The sequence below is a fragment of the Vulpes vulpes genome, chromosome 9, assembly GCF_048418805.1.
Source record: "Vulpes vulpes isolate BD-2025 chromosome 9, VulVul3, whole genome shotgun sequence".
In the NCBI taxonomy this organism is placed as follows: domain Eukaryota; kingdom Metazoa; phylum Chordata; class Mammalia; order Carnivora; family Canidae; genus Vulpes; species Vulpes vulpes.
This window is the reverse complement of record NC_132788.1, coordinates 39,990,296-40,009,245: the sequence shown is the minus strand read 5'-3', so window position 1 is coordinate 40,009,245 and position 18,950 is coordinate 39,990,296.

The window sequence follows — 18,950 nt, the reverse complement described above, 5'->3', positions numbered from 1 at the left end:
AAAGGAAAATACTTCCAAAGGCAGATACTTATTGAGTTCAGACTATACAAGCAGGGAGCCCACTGTAATACAACTCAAGGGGTGCCAAAAGTGACCAAGACATTTTTAGTATAAAACGTGGGAATTATATAAGAAGTCCTTCTTAAAAGATTTATCCTGTAGGAACTTACTACTGAGGCCAGAGCAGACCTTCCTCCACTGGGATGATCCTAAGCCTACAAGCTGTCTACATGGGAAACAAATAAGTGAGCAACCTGGCTGAAGCCAGGAAAAGTGCAAAGCCCTGGGGGGTAGCCTTGACTGACAGATTTATGGGGTATGGGAGTGAACTGAACAAGGCAGTCATGGGGGGGTGAGGGTGAAGGAGTGGGGGGGCCTCCAGCATGGTCAGCTCCCCTTAGGAGTGTATAGAGGAGCCACATGGGAGTAAGTTACACACTGAACAAGCAAACTTACAAACTGAATGAGAGAGCCCAGGAACTGCATGACCCTGCACCTGGAAGCTAAACTCCTCCCTGTTTGCAGGTAAGCAGGGCTGCGTGGCAGAGCTAGACGCTGGAGTGAGGCCAGACTGACTTGGAGATCCCTCAGAGCTCTCTCTGGCAAGGAATCCAGGTGCCAAGTCTCAGCTGATTAAAAAAACAAACAAACTGGGAATGACAGAAATGCGGCTGGGTCATTTCAGTCTGCTGATCAGCTTATCCAGGCAGATGCTACATGAGACAAGAATTGCCTAACGACACAATTTATTTTAAATTACTTTTTAAATTTATATTTTTACAGAGAGGAGAGGGCAGAGTAGATGGAACTAAATTCAAAAGTGATAAGGAGGAATGTCTAAGGATGGGGAGAAGGCTGAACAAATCACCAGTGATCCTTTCCACATGAAGGAGGCTAGTGTGTGATGTGTTCAAGCATACGAGGCAGCAAATAAATGGGCAGCTTCCACTTGGAAAGCCAAAGCTTTCCCAGCTCTGTGTGTGGTCCCAGAGGCCAAGGATGTTTTTATTTCTGGCTCCTTCTCAGAAGAATCATCAGCTTGAAGCCATACACATTGCTGAATTTGGATGTGAAGCTTCTGTGGGATTAGATCCACTGATCCAGACAGCAGTGATATTGTGATTTATCATAGGAAACATACATTGGGTATTCCTCTGGTTCTGGCACAGAATTCCTAGGGTTTTAACTCTTGGTATTCCCCATGAGAGCTATACAGGTGTCTTTTTTTATACTAATAAGGCCACTTTGGGGATGCACCTAAGGATGGGGGCTGGCTCTCAGGAAAACCGACCAGGGGATTAGAGGGCTGGAGGCTGAATCAATGACTAATGGCCAATGACTTAATCAATCACATCTATCTAATGAACCCTCTGTAAATTCCCAGAAGGATAGGGTTTGGAGAGCTTTTGGGTAGACAAACACTTGGAAATTTGGAGGCAGTATCATGTTCAAATAGGTTGTGGAAACTTCGTGCCCTTTCCCTGTAACTTGCTCTATGTGCCTCTTCTATCTGGCTATTCTCAATTTATAGCCTTTTAATCTAGTAAGAAAAATGTTTCTCTGAGTTTTGTGTGCCACTCGAGCAAATTAATTGAACTCAAGGAGGGGGTCATGGGGCCCTCTGATTTATAGTCAGTCCATCAGAACCTGGACTTATGATTGGCATCTGAAGTGAAGGGCAGTCTTGTGGGACTGAGCCCTCAACCTGTGGAATCTGATGCTGTCCCTAGGTAGATAGTGTCAGAATTGAGTGGAATTGTAGGACACTCATCTAGTGTTGTGAGGTATTCCTTAAATGTGGGATGAAACCCCCTTCTTTCACCTCCCCACACATTAGAAATTGGGTGTCAGAACCTCTTACAGCCGACCATCTATAGGCAGAATGTTGCTAGAATGTGCGAAGAGAAGGTCCCTTTTTCAGGATAATGCAGTTGCAATGTCAAGGCAGCTGACTTATACCAAAGCACCTACGGTTTTAGTTCTATTTTTCATAAGTAAAACTTATGCTTTTTAAGTGAAACTTTAGTACAAAAGCAATGAAATCTTGACTTTGGTTTTCTCAACTTACAAAACTGCTTTCCTGTATTTTCAATAGTTTTATTTCACAGACTTCTGTCAATTAAAAAATCCCTTTGAGAAGTCACCTCAATATCCACCCTACTTCCTCAAGCTACCATTGGCACTACATTGATGTAGTAACATATACAGGTTCATTCTTTGTGGGAAGGACTCAGCAAACAAATCAATAACACATGCCTCCAGGTACAGGATTGACCAAGTACTCTGTGTACATCTCCCTGACCCCCATGGTCATACCAGTAGTGTTGAGAGAAAAGCAAGAATGCATCGGGGCCAAGGAGTATTACAGTCAGAGCCCCCATGCCAAGCTTCTACCCGACAGGGCATGGGCTGGACTTGTAAGTGAGCCCTCCAGTTCTAGGCCACACAAGCATAGTCTGATGGCATAAATGAACGTAATGCGTACAGACAGGGGCAGTAATGCCAAGCCAGGCTGGCTTGGGAGGCACTGGGGCAGAGAGACCACTGGATTTTACTCAGGTCCTGGGTGCGAGCCCTTCATTCAAAGCCTCCAGAGTCCTGGGTAAGCAGCAGCCCCTCTATCCCCTGTGCATTCCCTGTCTGGGTCCTACTTCTCCAACTCCTGGGGTACATGGACCCCTTAACCTGTCAGACCATAGTTGTGTCACTTTTACGATCAACTCAGAGGTAACTACCACCCTCTAGGAGGAATCAAGCAAAGAAAGGTGTAACAGCTTTGGATACTTCAGAGTGCAGCCCATGGCTCAGGCGCTCTGGCCCTCAGTGCTGCCCATCAAGGTTTAGTTGGTATGACAACTTTCCTTAATGAAAGGCTTGTTTGTGGGCAGGGTGGATGCCAGCCTGTGAGGGACTCCCTCCTCCGCCAACCAGTGGCCGATCCCTGGCTCCGGCTGATGGCCGCCATGGAGCTCTCTCTGTGTCCCTTGAGGGCCACCTGCCTACAGTTCTCAGAGCCTCACAGCCCACAATCTGGTGAAATCTGATGACGTCTGTTTTCTCTTGGCCTCTGAGCATTAGAAGAACCTCAATCCTCAGGTGGCAGCAGTTCTACTCAGCCCCTCACAAAGGGATTCCTGAGAAAGGGATCCACAGGCCAATACCTAAGTAGACTTGCCTGCCATCTTGGGTCTAGGATTCAGAAACTGTCATTCTCATTTCAACTGCTAAATAATTTTCTTATAAGTAGTTTGTGTAAAGGGAAGAAAGTGTGTGCACTTTAACCATATTAAACTGATATGTTATTTATTCCACATAGATTATTTTCCTGTGGTTTTTCACATATTGAATTAATGAGATTTATTGGCAGTGAGAAGAGAAGAAGGTAGACACCTCCTTGAAGAAAGAAATCCTTATGCATTTTGAGTCTCCAATTAGAGATTCTTCAGTCCAAAGAAACAGTAGTCTTGAAAGCCAGACTTCATTGATGCAGAAATGTTCTAAATTCAAAAGCTTCTATTTATATGAGAAGAACAAGTATTGGCCATTGGCCACGTCAACATGGAGTGTTACTGTAAGATGTGGTATATAGGGAAAGTGGGAAATGGTGTCAGAGGACAGCCTGCCACCCAGAAGGGGAAAATCCCTCCTGGCACCAGAAGATGCTTAGAGAAGTCTGAAAGAGATGATTCTTGAATTAAGATGTTGCTTGGGCTTCACAAGATTGGGTGAAAGGAATCAGACAACAAAAATCTCAATGGACACCTAGGAGAGGTTGGGGGCAAGCCCAAGAGCACCATGCTGATTGTCCTGGTGTACCCTCACCCCGGCAGAGGGTGGGGCTAGATAAAAGTCTGAGAAGGGACCACACACAGATCATGCAGGGAAGGGAAGGGATCTTCCAGTTCCCAGACTTCACCATGGAAAGGGATGAGAGCACAGGGGTCTGAAGATAGGGCGTGGCATGGTGCCAAGGAGGCAGCAAGTATATGGCCTTGGGTGGAAGCAAAGGTGCAGACCTGGGACTGCAGCCTTGAATGCCAGCCCCACAATTCAAAGGCTGTGTGGATTTTCCTGCTCCTCAGAGTGCCCGGGCACCGGTCAGGACTCAGAGCTGGGAGTGGGGCTATTGAACAGAAGGGGTGGTTCTGAATGGAGAGACAGTGTTACAGGGAGATGTGAATCTCTCCCAAGCCAGCTCCACTCATCAGTAGGAATGTGGGCTCCTGAGCAAGACGGACACAGTTACCATCCAGATCTTGACAAAAGCTAGCTCATACTGCCTGGTGACCTGGGACCAGCTCTCCAGAGCAGCTCCACTTCATCACAGTGCCGTCCCTTCCTCTGTTTCAGAGCCCCCAGGTCGTCTACTACTGGCCTGCCTGGCCTGGCCTACAGCAGTGGGGGAACTCAGAGGTCAGCTGGAAGGCCTGGAAGGCCTCTCAGTCTCCATGGCCTGGAAACAGGAGGGGGTGGGAAAGGGCCAGCAATGGGGTGTACATTGACGAGGCAGAGGAGGATGAGACACAGGGGCAGCAGAGCTGCCCCCATACCCTTTTATTGCTCTGGTGAGTTGGCCTTGGAGCAGTTTCTGGTTCCAGTTGGCTTATCCAAAAGCAAGGGTTAGGGTGGTGCACTTGCCATGGAGCATTTCAGACCTGACTTGATTGTTCCCTCTTTGGATTCCCAAGCTCTGGGCAGTGGCACTTGGCACTGAGAAGTGCTCCTTCATGGTCCTACCCCATGTCTGGAGTAGCCTCATGTGTGTAACTTGACTCTTTTGAAGCACTTCCTGTGAGCCTGGCTGGCCTTGCCCTCAGCTCTTTAAAACGACTGTCCCCATTTTACAGATAGGAAACTGAGGTCAGCTAACTTGTAAGTGGCTAAGCCAGCTTTGAAACCAAGTCCTATCTGACTCCCGTGCCCATGTACCATCACTTCCTTTTTTTGCACTAGCCCCTTGGGTCTTGTTTCCACCCTCACTGGGATGACCCTGCTTCATGCCAGGGCCCTCCTCCCTCACTGCATGCTCCAGGAGGGTAGGCACTTCAGTGGGGGGTTCTCATTGTGTATTCCAAGGCAACAGTACTGGCCAGAGTCGGGCTCAGTAAGTCTCCATAGAATGAATGCAGGGTGGGCGGCAGGTGTTAAGGGACTCCATTTTCTCAGATGGTGCCTAATTTCTAAAAGTATTGTCTGGGGGCAGCCCAGGTGGCTCAGCGGTTTAGCGCCGCCTTCAGCCCAGGGCGTGATCCTGGAGACTCGGGATCGAGTCCCACATAGGGCTCCCTGCATGGAGCCTGCTTCTCCCTCTGCCTGTGTCTCTGCCTCTCTCTGTGTCTCTCATGAATAAATAAATAAAATCTTAAAAACAAACAAACAAACAAAAGTATTGTCTGAACTGAAGAGGACCTTAGAGATGCACCTCACCCAGAGATAAGGCAGCCTTCGTTACCCTTCCAGCTGGAGAGCCAGTCTCTTCTGGTATCTCCATTCTCAAACCTCCTGAGCCTAAATTTCTCCTTCCCTCTCCATCAGGCATCATTATAGGCAGAAGAATATGTATGTTTCTGCCTTTCCACCAAAATGATCATTTCAATGAATTTCTAAGAAACCCTAGTTTCTAGCTCATCTGACCCATTTCTGTCACCTTAGCACTTCATCTCAGGGTTCCTCAGGCAGAAAAGATGTAGTCTGTCTTTCTTCCTTTCTCCTTACCACCTCCCATCCCTTTCTCCTTTATTTTCTTTCTTCCTTCCTTCCTTCCTTCCTTCCTTCCTTCCTTCCTTCCATCCTTCCTTCCTTCCCTCCCTCCTTCCTCCCTCCGTCCTTCCCTCCTTTCCCAAAATAACCTATGAATATACTCAACATAATTAAACACATGGGAGAGGATAAGCCAAATAAAATGGAAATATCCCTGTCCTTACAATCCTATCTCTGGGCTCATTCTTGGGAAGCAGTCTTTTTCTCCTTTTCCTTATTTTCTTAAGGTCTTATGATCATTCCTAATAGCTCTTTCTTTCTTTCTTTCTTTCTTTCTTTCTTTCTTTCTTTCTTTCTTTCTTTCTTCTTTCTCTTTCTTCTTTCTTTCTTCTTTCTCTTTCTTTCTTTCTTTCTTTCTTCTTTCTTTCTTTCTTTCTTTCTTTCTTTCTTTCTTTCTTCTTTCTTTCTTTCTTCTTTCAAGATTTTATTTATTTATTCATGAGAGACAGAGAGAGAGAGAGGTGGAGATATAGGCAGAGGGTGAAGCAGGCTCCCTGAGAGGAGCCCAATGCGGGACTCAGTCCCAGGACCCCAGGATCATGACATGAGCCAAAGGCAGATTCTCCACCACTGAGCCACCCAGGTGCTCCAATAGCTATGTTTCTTATCTTTCAGAGTAGACTGTCCACAGATTGAGAATCTTCTTTGAAAGATAAGGGATTCATAGTACATCTCACCTTATACTATACTAATACTACTTCTCACCATCTTCTCTCTTTCCCAATTTTTGTTAGTTATTTTTATTCGTTGTAATCAGTAATTGCCTGTATGACTTTAACATAATATGCATAACCCCCAGTTTCTTGATTCATTTACCTAAGGTTGTATCTATGGACTCTTATTCACTTTACAGAATAAGAAATAAGTACACTCCCCTACTCCTGGTTTCAATTAGTTATATCAATTTTACACTGTCTAGGTTTGCAAACTTTACATTCAGTTTTGTGACTAAATACATTGTTCATGCTTCTTCTTTAAGTTGATTTTAAACATTGAAATTGTAATACTATACTTAAAAATCATTGCATAAATGAGAGTGTTATCGAATGTCCAGCAAAGGAAATAGAATTTTTTTGCCACCAGAATCTTGCCTCTCAAAGAAGAATCATCTAAGCATCAAGTTAAAATGCTTTTCTTTCCATGTTAAAGCAAATGGTGAGTATTCGTCATTTCTAATGGCTGGGTAATAGTCCATTGTATACATAGACCACATCTTCTTTATCCATTCATCTTTCAATGGACACTGAGGCTTTTTCCACTGTTTGGCTATTGTGGACATTGCTGCTATAAACATTGGGGTGCAGGTGTCCCAGCATTTCACTGCATCTGTATTTTTGGGGTAAATCCCCAGCAGTGCAATTGCTGGTCGTAGGGCAGGTCTATTTTTAACTCCTTGAGGAACTTCCACACAGTTTTCCAGAGTGGCTGCACCAGTTCACATTCCCACCAACAGTGCAAGAGGGTTCAATGTGGATGGAACTGGAGGGTAATATGCTGAGTGAAGTCAGTCAATCAGAGAAAGACAAACATTATATGGTCTCATTCACTTGGGGAATATAAAAAATAGTGAAAGGGAATAAAGGGGAAAGGAGAGAAAATGAGTGGGAAATATCAGAGGGAGACAGAACATGAAAGACTCCTAACTCTGGGAAATGAACAAGGGGTAGTGGAAAGGGAGGAGGGCAGGGGGTAGGGGTGACTGGGTGACGGGCACTGAGGGGGGCACTTGACGGGATGAACAGTGGTGTTATGCTATATGTTGGCAAATCGAACTCCAATAAAAGAATATACAATAAATAAATAAATAATAAATAAATAAATAAATAAATTCTTAAATAAATAAATAAATAAAATGGTTTTCTTTGATCCATTTCTAATGCAGTGACTACAGCATATTTTCCCATATCATTCTCCATCTTTGGTTCATTTTCTATTTTGCTGTTGTGCATCCATGAATAATTTTTTTGTAATAGTTTGTAAAAATGCACAACTTCATCTGAATCCTTGCATACCCCAAGTATCTATCTTTTGTTTCCATTTGTTTGGCAATTTATTTTTGCTTTAATTTTTTGGGGTGTGAGGGTTATTGAGGTATCAATTTGTATATAGTAAGGAAAACAAATCTTAAGTGCATAGAGGATGAATTTTTGCATGGGACCACCACCCATATTATGATATAGAACATTTCCATTACCCAGAAAGTTTCCTGCTGGGTCAATGTGATTGCCTCATCAATTCAGAAAACTATTGTGGTCTCTCTTGCCATAAATTTGTTTTGCCTGTTCTGAAGTTACATAAATTGATTAGTTTCTCCTCTGTATTTACCTTCTTTCATTCAACATATTAACTATGTTATAATTCCATGTTATTGTGTGTACCAGTAGTTTGTGCTTTTCAAATTGCTTGGTAGTAAGGAGTGTATCCATTCTCCTGTTGATGGACATTTGGATTGTTTCCAGGGTTTGGCTATTACAAATGGGTCTACTATAAACATTCATGCACATGTCTTTTTGTGGACCGCTCTTGGCTATACAGTAGATACTGTCAAATAGTTTTCCAGTGTGGCTGAGCCAGTCACATTCCACCAGCAAAGGGTAAGTTATAGTCAACTCACTTCACCGACACTTGTTATCGATAGCTCTCCTACCTTCAGTTATCCCAGTAGGCATCTCATTGTGGCTTTGGTTTGCATTTCTCTGATAAGTAATGTTGTTGAGGACCTATTCATATGTTTGCTGGCCACAATGCAAGGATATACTTGCATTGATCATTGGACTTGAGATATAATCTTAGGCTCAAAATAATTTTCAGAACATTGAAGACATTTTTTTGGTTGTCATTGACAAGATGACTATGGGAAATTTTAGTCTTGTTTTTTTGTAAGCCCCTTGTTTTCATCTCTCTGGGAGTTTTCAAACTACTTCTTTACTGTTGAAGTCCTGTAGTTTTAACAGGATGAGAGTGGATGTGGGTGTTTTTTCATTAAAATTATTTGGTTCTAGGTGAATTCTTTCAATATGAAAACTCCTATACTTGTTCAGCTGAGGAAATGTTCTTTTTTAAGTGACTTTTGTCCTCACCTCCATCTTCTTTAGTGGAAATGCCATTAGGCAGATGTTAGGTAACCTGGATGCATCCCCTACCTGTTTTAACTTTTGTCTCAATTTATATTTCATGTTTTATCTTTCTACCTTAAGTCTTGGGGGATTCCTTGACCTTGTTTGTAGCATAATCATGAAGTCAAATGAACTTCTGTCCTCCAAAAGACCCTTAGAGGATGAATCTGTGGTTTCTTCTGGGCCAAATAGCTATGAGGTTAAAAAAAAAAGCATGTCAAACTCCATTTCTTCATTGTAGATGAGAAAGACAAACAACAAAGCCTTGGCCAAAGGGGTTAGCCAGGCTAATGAGTGGTGAGTAGCAGTCAGGGCAAGATCACCAAATTTTACTTTTCTATTACATCAAATGAGTGACCCCAGAGAAGAACACTTTAGAGGGGGCTTTTCATGGTCCCACTAGATACATCATCTAGTCATGACCTGTTTCTGCCAAAACCCTCTCCCAGCATGGGGCCTCTGTCATCCCTCATTTCCTTTGTCACCTTGGAGCATGTATCTGTCCCATATGCTCTAACATCTACACTAACAGTCATGTAAAGTGTTGGCTTACTCTGGGACAACTCTGCCTGAATGTCTTCTCTTCTCAGTGAGGCAGGATCTCAAAGGCAGGGATTCGCATTCTTCTTCTTGTTCCTCCATAGTGTATCACTGGCTCCACCAAAGGGGTGCTAGATATATTTGGGACTCTCTGGGCTCCTGCAGGTGGGAACATATCTTACTCATTCCCAAACATCAACCAACCCTGTAGGATGCTCAGGGCATAGCAGACACCCCCAGTCTCTTTATTTATTTATTTTTTAAAGATTTATTTATTTATTTTAGAGAGAACACAAACAGGAGGAGGGGCAGAGAGAGATGGGGGAGAGAGAGAAGCAGACTCCTCACTGAATGGGAAGCCTGATGCAGGGCTCAATCTCATGACCCTGAGATCAAGACTTGAGCTGAAACCAAGAGTTGGACACTTAACTAACTGAGCCACACAGGCACTCCCCCTACATATGTCTTTATTGACTGAGAGAATTTCCCATCAATCTGAACCAGAAGGTCATACATATATGGTTTGTCTTAAGAATCATCTTTTCAACTCTAGACTCCATGTGACATGGTTAAATTGGCTTGAGGACAGGAAGATTCTCCTTATCTCTGGATCCTCAAGCAACTTACAAAACGGTCTGACCCTCTTGCAAAGTGGGTCATTTCAAGGGGACCCAGACAAGGAGAGTGGTATAGGAGAGGCCGCAATTGTCTATGGCAGTTGCAAGGAAAAAATGAGATAGAGAAATAGAATGTCGGTCAGTTGTAGATCATTAAAAAAGCCAGTTCCCTTCTCTTTTTCTTCCTCATCCACAAATATATTACCACCAGCCCATCTCCCCTCTCCCTTAGCCCCTTACATATGGGTTATAAGGAAAGGGTTTGCTATAAATTAAATAGAAATGTTGTTAGTGATCAATCTATAAAGCTTTGCTGAAGGAAGGGTCGTTAAAATTTAGAACCCTTCATTTTTTTCCTAATGAGCTACCTGGGACTGGAGGGGGTGATAAATATAGCCTTTCTCATACATTTGAATCAGCCAGCTACAGTAAGATTTTTAAAAACTCATTCTAATTAAGCATTTACATGGGCAGTACTCAATATTCATTCAGGTCTTTCCCTTTCTAATAAGCTACAACTTTCACTGCTGTAGTGCAGAAAACTCCAGGGACCCCACCATTCTACTTAAAAACAGAAGCGAGTCCCTGCTCCACTCAGGACCCCATGTTCACTCCCTGCCCACTTTAGGGGCTGGAACTGACCTGTGGTCTGGTGAGCCCAGCTACCTAATCCTGTCTCCTCCTTGCTGGAGTCTGCAAGGCAGGCCAGGGTTGCAAAGTCATGCATTTATATTTCTAACAAGGATAGGACCTATTTCGTTGCAACTTCTGATGGAGGCTGGAGGGAGGTGGGAGTGGGGTTTTGTATTTTTGATTCCCATCTGTCAAAATGCAGGTGGGAGTTTCAAAAATGACACATGCAGATTCAATCAAAAAAGATTTTCTGAGCACCAGCAGAAATCCCTGTCACCCCACTCTCAAATTCTTTACAGGGAACATTCCAAGCTTTCTCTCCTGTTCCTAACCTCAGCTGACTTCCTCACCTCCTGGTTTGTGCAGAAGATGGTTGGGAACTCTCAAAACTTTTATTCCAAAGTCAGGGAAGCTACTGGCCACCCCTAGCCCATTTCCCTTCCTCCCCTTTACATAGGGGACAAAGGCTGATTTGACCCTTCTAGCTCTGGTTCCCAGTCTCTTGAACTTTCTCAGGGACATGGGGTCTTGGGTTGTGTCCCTCCACCCCCACCTTCCTCCCTCCACATAGGTTCTTCTCCACTGCTGCTCCCACTGCATTTCAGGATCACACAGTGTTGAGGTGGGGTCCACTTCCACACTGGGTAGTCTCCCAAATCTCCCTCTGAGGCCAGCTTGGCCCTTACTCTGCCCTTCTCAGGTAAACGTCTCAAAGGAAATTTCAATTGGCCCTGGTTCTCTGCAGCTCCTGTATTGGCTGGCTCTGTGTGGGCTTCCAGCTACCCTCTGACCAGTTTCTAAAAAGGAGTCACAGACATTTTGAGTAACATGATCAAAATTCATAGGTTGGGGCTCTTGGCTTATAGGCATTTAAAACTGAATCAGTTATTTTACTATCTCAAATTACATTGCATTCATGCTATATTTATTTATTTTCTGTCTGTCTTCCCTCAAGATGAACCTAAATTCCACAAAGATGGAGATTTTCGTATGTCCTTGTCACCAGTGTATTTTTGGGCCTGGAGCAGTGACTGGCCCCTGTGAGTTGGTTCTCAATAAACATTTGTTTTAAGTTACTTAAATTATAAATAAGCACAAAACTGCCAATATTATCAAAAGACATTAATAACCCAGTTTACCATCACATGTTAAAATTGATGAAATCAGGTGAAGAATACCCAGATATTCATCAAATTATTCTACTCATTTCTCCATAAGCTTGAAATAAAAAAAAGATTATGGGAAAAAACACTCCACCTAAAACAGTGTCTCTATCTCAGAGCTATTTTTCATGACTGAAATTAATATTCCAGTAGGAGGATTTAGAAAATCACCTTCATCTTTTTTTCCATACTTGAGAACTGAAAACTGAGCAACAAAATTAATTTTTCACATCTTTTTTTTTTTCCTACAGCATAAACTCATTTTCTCTTCACAAAGTCAGGGAGCATGCTGCCACTGTTCTTAGAACTACAAACCAGGCACTGTTTTCTCTGTCTGGCACCTTTGCTGGGCAGAGACCACAGAAGTTAAAATTCTCAGAGGATCCTAGGATAATCTCCACGAGGAATGGCTTGTCAGAGTCTGGTATGCTGGGTTTCATGTCTATCCAGATTCCTGTAGAGTTATTTTCCTCTTTGAGCTCAGACACAGCATATTTGATCTTGATTTCTTTTAGTTAATCTTGGGAGCTTTGCCAAACCCATGTCAGTTCCCCTTATCACCAGTAGGAAAGAGCAGTGAACACGGCCAATCTGTTTATCATAGCCTATGGAATAAGATCAGTATCCCAGAAGACTTGAGACATGTTCTGATGTAGGTTTTAGGCTCCTCATTGTTCTCTTGAACATGGTTGTAAAAAAAAAAAAAGTGGAATTAAAATGGGATCTACTAACCAATGGCAAATGAGCATGGCTAATATAAATCACAAAGCAATATGAACTCAGTCATTAATGACCCAATATTTAAGAGATGTCCTTCACTTCCCCAATCCAATCTAGGGACTACGAATCAGTGGAGATTTATGTAGACATTCAAGAGAAGATGCAAAATACGTCATAGATCCTGATCACAAACAAGTGATCAGAGCAGAGGCAAGGACTCAGGAGTGTTAGAATGTAAATACGAGCTAGAATGTCATCCTGAGACTATATAGAGTAAGAAAAGTAAAGGGCCAAAGGAAGACTTTATAGACATTGATATTTAAGAAGTAAACAGAGAAAGATAAACTCATAAAGAATATTTTCAACAAGTGCACAGAGAGGTAACAAGAAAACTAGAAGGGAGAGGCATCTTAGAAGCCACAGGAGGGAAAACAGGAGGTTCAAATAGAAGGGCTGATCACCAGTGCTAAATGCAAGGGGATAGTGCTAAATCTTCACTAAGAAAAGAAAAGATGGTGGATAATGGATTTTGCAAAATAAAAGATGGAAACAATCAATAAATTTAAGGGGGGCAATTTCAGAAGAGTTGCGACGAATCATACTCAAGAATGGATAGTAACTGGAGAGCAGTTGAGGTTGTTTGGTTTTTCTAAAAGATGGAAGAGACAAGTCTATTCAGGTGGCTTTAAGGAGTCTTCAGGGAGGATAAAGATTGCAGTCTCAGCAAACAGCACGGGACTTGTTAACTGAACAAGATCTTTAAGGAAGTGACACTGGTCGGAAGATTAACTCTGGCAGCAGAAGAGCACACCTACCTGACTGGGCCAGGAGAGGGTGTAAGAGACAGTGTCAATGGGGGCAAATTTGTAAGACTCCCTGGAAGAGTACTGCTTGGAAAGTCCTTGTCTGGTGATCTTCATTTTCTCAGTAAAATGGGAAGCAAAACTGTCTGCTAGAGATGAAGAGGGAAAGGACTTGGGTTGGAGGGTTTGGGCACAAAGATAACTTTAATAAGCAGTTCAGGGTGGGCAGAAAGGGATGCTGATAAAGCAGGGGAACAAGGCTTGCTGGGCTGCATTGAGAGCCATCTGTGGTAGCAATGGTATGTGTGGGGAATGATTTCCTCCAGTGCGATGCAGGGGCCAAGGCATAGGGCTGGGTTCCCTTAAGATTGGAGTTCTTCAGATTAGGTGTTACGGGAGGACAGGAGAGTCTTGGGAGTTGAGGAGAGGAAAATCACAGTGGTGGATGTGGGGTCTGGGCTGATGGGGGAGGAACCGAAGCCAAGGGGCAGCTGATGACTGAGAAAACATGGTTTGTCTAGGGATCACATGAAGTGATGAGATGGGAGAAGAAAGGTATCAGCAGTAAGAAAGTGAAAGGGCTGGAGAGAGGGGGTCAGCATGAGGAAGCTGGAGTCACAGCTGGAGTCACAGCTCACAGATGAAACAGTGCTGGTGGGTAAGGAGAGAACAGGGAGCGCCCCAGAGTGGTTGCTGAAGAGCACCTGAAACTTCCAGGGAGTGGGTGTCCCAATGGACAAAGAATCCCTCCAAGGGAAGGGCAGATATCAGAGCAGAGGCTAAACCAAGAGCCAAGATGAGTGTGGATGCAGACAACAGCAATGCAAGGCATCCTCAGCACTTCCCCACCCTCTTTCCATCCCTCCAGGATATGGATTGTCTCTACTACCCCTATTAAATCATCAGTTCCTTTGAGGGCAAGCATATTTTCTTCTTATGTCACTTAGAGCATTAGGAACAGTCCCATAGAAGCAGAAACACAGAGTGAGAGGTGGGAATGTCAGGATAAGCCTGTCAGTCTGTGTCCTTGGCTTTCAAGTTTGTCCCTGTGACCCCCCCCCCCCCCCCCCCCCCCCGCCCATAGCTGACAAGAGCAAAGCTGCATTTAAATTCAGTTGGGCTTGAGATTAAGAATCAGAAAGCCTATTTTCTATGATTGCCTTTCCACTTGTCAGTTTATCTACCTGTGATGGACATGCACGCCTCCCCAGCTTCACCCTAGACCATTTTCCCCAGATCATCTCTAGTGGGCATTTCTGGCTTTATTTAGACTTTAGGGTTTGTCTTTTTACTATCTTCCAGTTCCCTGGCCCAATCACAACCAGAGCACTCGAGAACTGTTGCCATTTTTTCCCTGGTATCCTGTTTCACCATTGTCCTTTGGAAACAAAAGAGGTGACAAATGGCACCCTCTTTTTCCAAGACAGAGTTTTCCTATCAACATTTGTTCCCAGTTATGTATTTTTGCATTCACTATCTCAATAGTCCAAAGAGAACACTTCTATGCGGGAGCTTGGAATTCCCATTTCATCCCTTGTTTGAGAAGAGGTTAGGGAAAACCAGGGACTCCTTTAATATCAGGGAGCTACAGTTCTCAGGGATTTGAGATTCCATTAAAAAAAAATGAAAAACCTTTATTAAAGACAGTCAAGGGTAGCCTCAGTTTAGCGCTGCCTTCAGCCCAGGGCGTGATCCTGGAGACCCGGGATCGAGTCCCACATCGGGCTCCCTGCATGGAGCCTACTTCTCTCTCTGCCTCTCTCTCTCTCTCTCTCTCTCTCTCTCTGTGTGTGTGTGTGTGTTTCTCATGAATAAATAAATAAAATCTTTAAAAAAATAAAAGAATAAAGGCAGTCAAATGCAACAGAGGGTGTTTGGGGGAAATGAAGGTGAAAGTGGAGGGAAAGAGAAAAAATGATTTATGATGGTTTGGGATGGGCATGCTCAGGCTGTTGAGCACAGTGGTAAGTGATTTATGCAGAACAGGAGCTTTCTTGAACCTGAATTTCAATGTTGGAGGAGCCAGAGGAAACCATAAGATCAAACTGCCCCATCCCTCTGGTTTTCCCTGTGTACATCCAATTTGGAGGCTTCTATTTCCAACATCTCCATGACAACAGAAGATTACAGAAATTCATTCAATCATAATTCTGGGCTGACAAGTGCCAGGAAAACATTTCATTCCTGTTTTTATAACCGGTGGTGGACAGTGTTGGGTTCTATGCCGAAAGCGAGATTTTGTCATGGTGAACTGGAAAGCAAAGGCAATTTTATCGGGCCAAAGTCACAGCCCAATACCCTGGGGGAAAAGAGCATGACCCTCCTGGGCAGCAGGAAGGTTGGCTGAAAATCCAGAAAACTCCATCCCTGTCACCAGGTGGTCTGCCTCAGTCAGGAACAGCTAAAAAGGGGGAAATAAAATTAGATATATTAATAGGTATTGTTTGTCTCAGTGAACTCAGTCGTGTTTCAGCAAAAGACCTAGGACCTTGATGTGCATCAGCCTGCTGACTTCCCAATGCGACCCTGATAGGCCATCCTCATCCTTTCCCTTTCTGCTTACTCCCCACCCCTCGCACGAAAAGAGGGAGCCACTCAACACCCATCTTTCCTTTTTGCTATGCAGTGGTGAATCACAGCAAATAATGTCATGTCACATAACTTTTCCCCTGCGAGACTAAAGCTCTGAGCCCTGATTTTATGCAGATGGAGTCACTATGAATCACACTTCAAAATGTTTCTAAGCCTCATTTTTACAAAAGAAAACATAAAAGAAAGATCTATATTTGGGAAGAATTCCAGTCTCAGGGCCATTAAATGTGCCCAGGATCTGGGACACTTGTCAGTTGGTCTCCTTACCTCTGGCTACATCATGCTCAGAAGAATAATTCCTTAAATGTCCCTCCTTTCCTGAAGAATGCCATTGTCCCATCTAGTGGGACAGTGATGGTGTATCCTGGACTGGAATTTGCTTGCCAGAGGTTAGTTTACTCTATGGGCTTAGAATTAGATTATTGGGAGAACACAAAGTAATTTATGTAAATTAACATACACCAATATGCAGAAATATGACAAATTCCTTTTTCCAAAATTCCTGAAAAAATAGTATTTTGTCAGTTTCTCAATATGTTAGTCCATCAGTTTGGCAGATATATTTAGATCAGATCAACTAAAATGTATTAAATGCCCAGTATGTGGTAGGTGTTGTCCCACACCTAATTTCATTTAATTCATGCAAAGACCAGTGTTGTCCTCATTTTGCATGTGATGCATCTGAAGGTAAGTGGCTGATCTGAGGTCAGATGGAGACAGGGGCCTTGGGCTTCCCATCCTGTGCTCTCCCACCTGCACAGATGCCTCCCTGGCCAGCAAAGGGACCTCTCCAGCAGAGACCTTGTTTGGGCATCAGAGAGTTCCTTTGTATGATATTGTTCTAGAAGCTTGGGAGATGAAACAGATAAAAGTGGTCTACTGGTTGAATTGTGGGGGACATAGTCTTTTAATTCTCTCCTCTGCCTCTTCTTTCCTCTTAAGTGATCCCTGGACCCTGTGAACTCTGCTTGAAAACCATCCCCTTAGGCTATTTGTTTTCAGTCTATTTGAAGGACTCTTCCAGAATTCAAGTCCTGACTCTGGTCTTTAGTACCTACATAGTGCAAAGCTCAGTACCATATCTGCCAACTTCCGTATCTGCTGGTTGATGATCCAAGTGGTTTTTAAGGTTGCCTGCTCTGCAGTGCTGGGGGGGAAGGATGATGTTAAATTAATGGGCCTGTGCTCCCAGGGTGTCCCTTTGACTATTCAAGTGTATCAGATCCTTCCACTCACTTCTTTGTGGGACAAGTCCTCAAGCTGCACCTTTAACAACTATCACTAACTTTTTAGGCATGATAATCTTGTTATGGTTATATTAAAAGAGTTTCTATCTTTTAGAGATACATACCAAAGCACCTACAGATATAGTAATAAAATTATTACTTCAATATTCTCCAAGGAGGGGGAATGGGTGGGATAATAGATGAAATATTCATTTTGTTGAAGCTCAGTAATGGATATATAAAGGTTTGTTACATCTTTCTTTCTACTTAGGATAGGTTTGGAATTTCCCAAAGTTGCAAATAGATATATAGATAGATAGGTAAGCAGACAGACAGATAGATAAGGGCACAAGCAAAAAAAGATAGATCCTTGCCCCAGGACCTTCTTCTTCCCTCTCTCAACTTATAGTTCCTTAAGGGTCCACTCTGCTACTCTCTGGCAGGGGCTAGTCCTTTTTCTGGAGTGGGTGAAACCTTTGTACCTGCTTCTCTGACTTGCTGACTAGAATTTTTGCCTCTACTCAAAGCTTTGCGTGCAACTCTTATTTTGGTCCTGACAGCAGCTTAGAATGTAACATGTTTCTCCACAAAGCTTTGTGGCAGGAACCATCCCCAGAAGATGTGAACAATTAAAACATTCTTTACAAAGCTCAGAAACTTTCAAGATCTCATATTTAAAAGATGAGGAAACAGAGGCTTAAGTAAGCCACCCAAGACCACACCACTATAAGACTGGTAGAACCAGCCTTGTGAACACAAACGATTTGTCGTCAGAGATTGCCTTTCTACCACTGCATCATATAGATACTACACATGACAATTATAAACAACCAAGCCTAGCAGGAAGTGACCCCACAAAAAAGAGTAGGATAGAGCAATTGTCATTTTTATTTTAGTATTAAAAGCTATTTGGGGGATCCCTGGGTGGCACAGCGGTTTAGTGCCTGCCTTTGGCCCAGGGCGCGATCCTGAAGACCCGGGATGGAATCCCACGTCGGGCTCCCGGTGCATGGATCCTGCTTCTCCCTCTGCCTGTGTCTCTGCCTCTCTCTCTCTCTCTGTGTGACTATCATAAATAAATAAAAATAAAAAAAAATAAAAGCTATTTGTAAAATAGAGAAAGTAATCCACAATCCTATCAATCTAACAAAACAGATAGTAGTTTTTTCTTTCTTCATATATTTTATATAATTAGGTTCAAAATAACAAAAATACACATTTTTATGTTTTGACTTCTAAGTATTGTATTACAGGCATTTCTTTGTATTGCCTTTCTTCAGAATATCATTACAAATATGCTATAATTTTATTATAAATCCTCTTCCTTTGGGATTTTTTTGTTGCTCCTAATTTTATGCTATTTGAAATAAGCTGGGAATGAATATCTTGAGGCATATAATTGTTTTTTTCCTTTATCCTTTTACTTTTTCTATAAAGTAAGATCATCGGAATGAAAGTTAAATAAGTTATGGCATTTGAAACTTATTACCAATTCAATTCCAAGCTGATAGTATTATTTCATATCCAATGGTATTTTTACTCTGAAGCCCTGGATGTCAACAAAATTGTTTTTTCTATTTTATATACAAATAATGTAAGGCTGGTTTAGTTTCAATTTATCTTATTTCTAGTCAGTGGAGTATTTGGAGGAGCGGCATAATTCTTTTGGCATCTCTTTTGGCCTGGCCCTGCACATCACTTATATACACACACAATTACATAGAAAAGCTACATTCCACTTAATTAGTGCTTCCAACATACAGGACAGTGCAATGGCCTC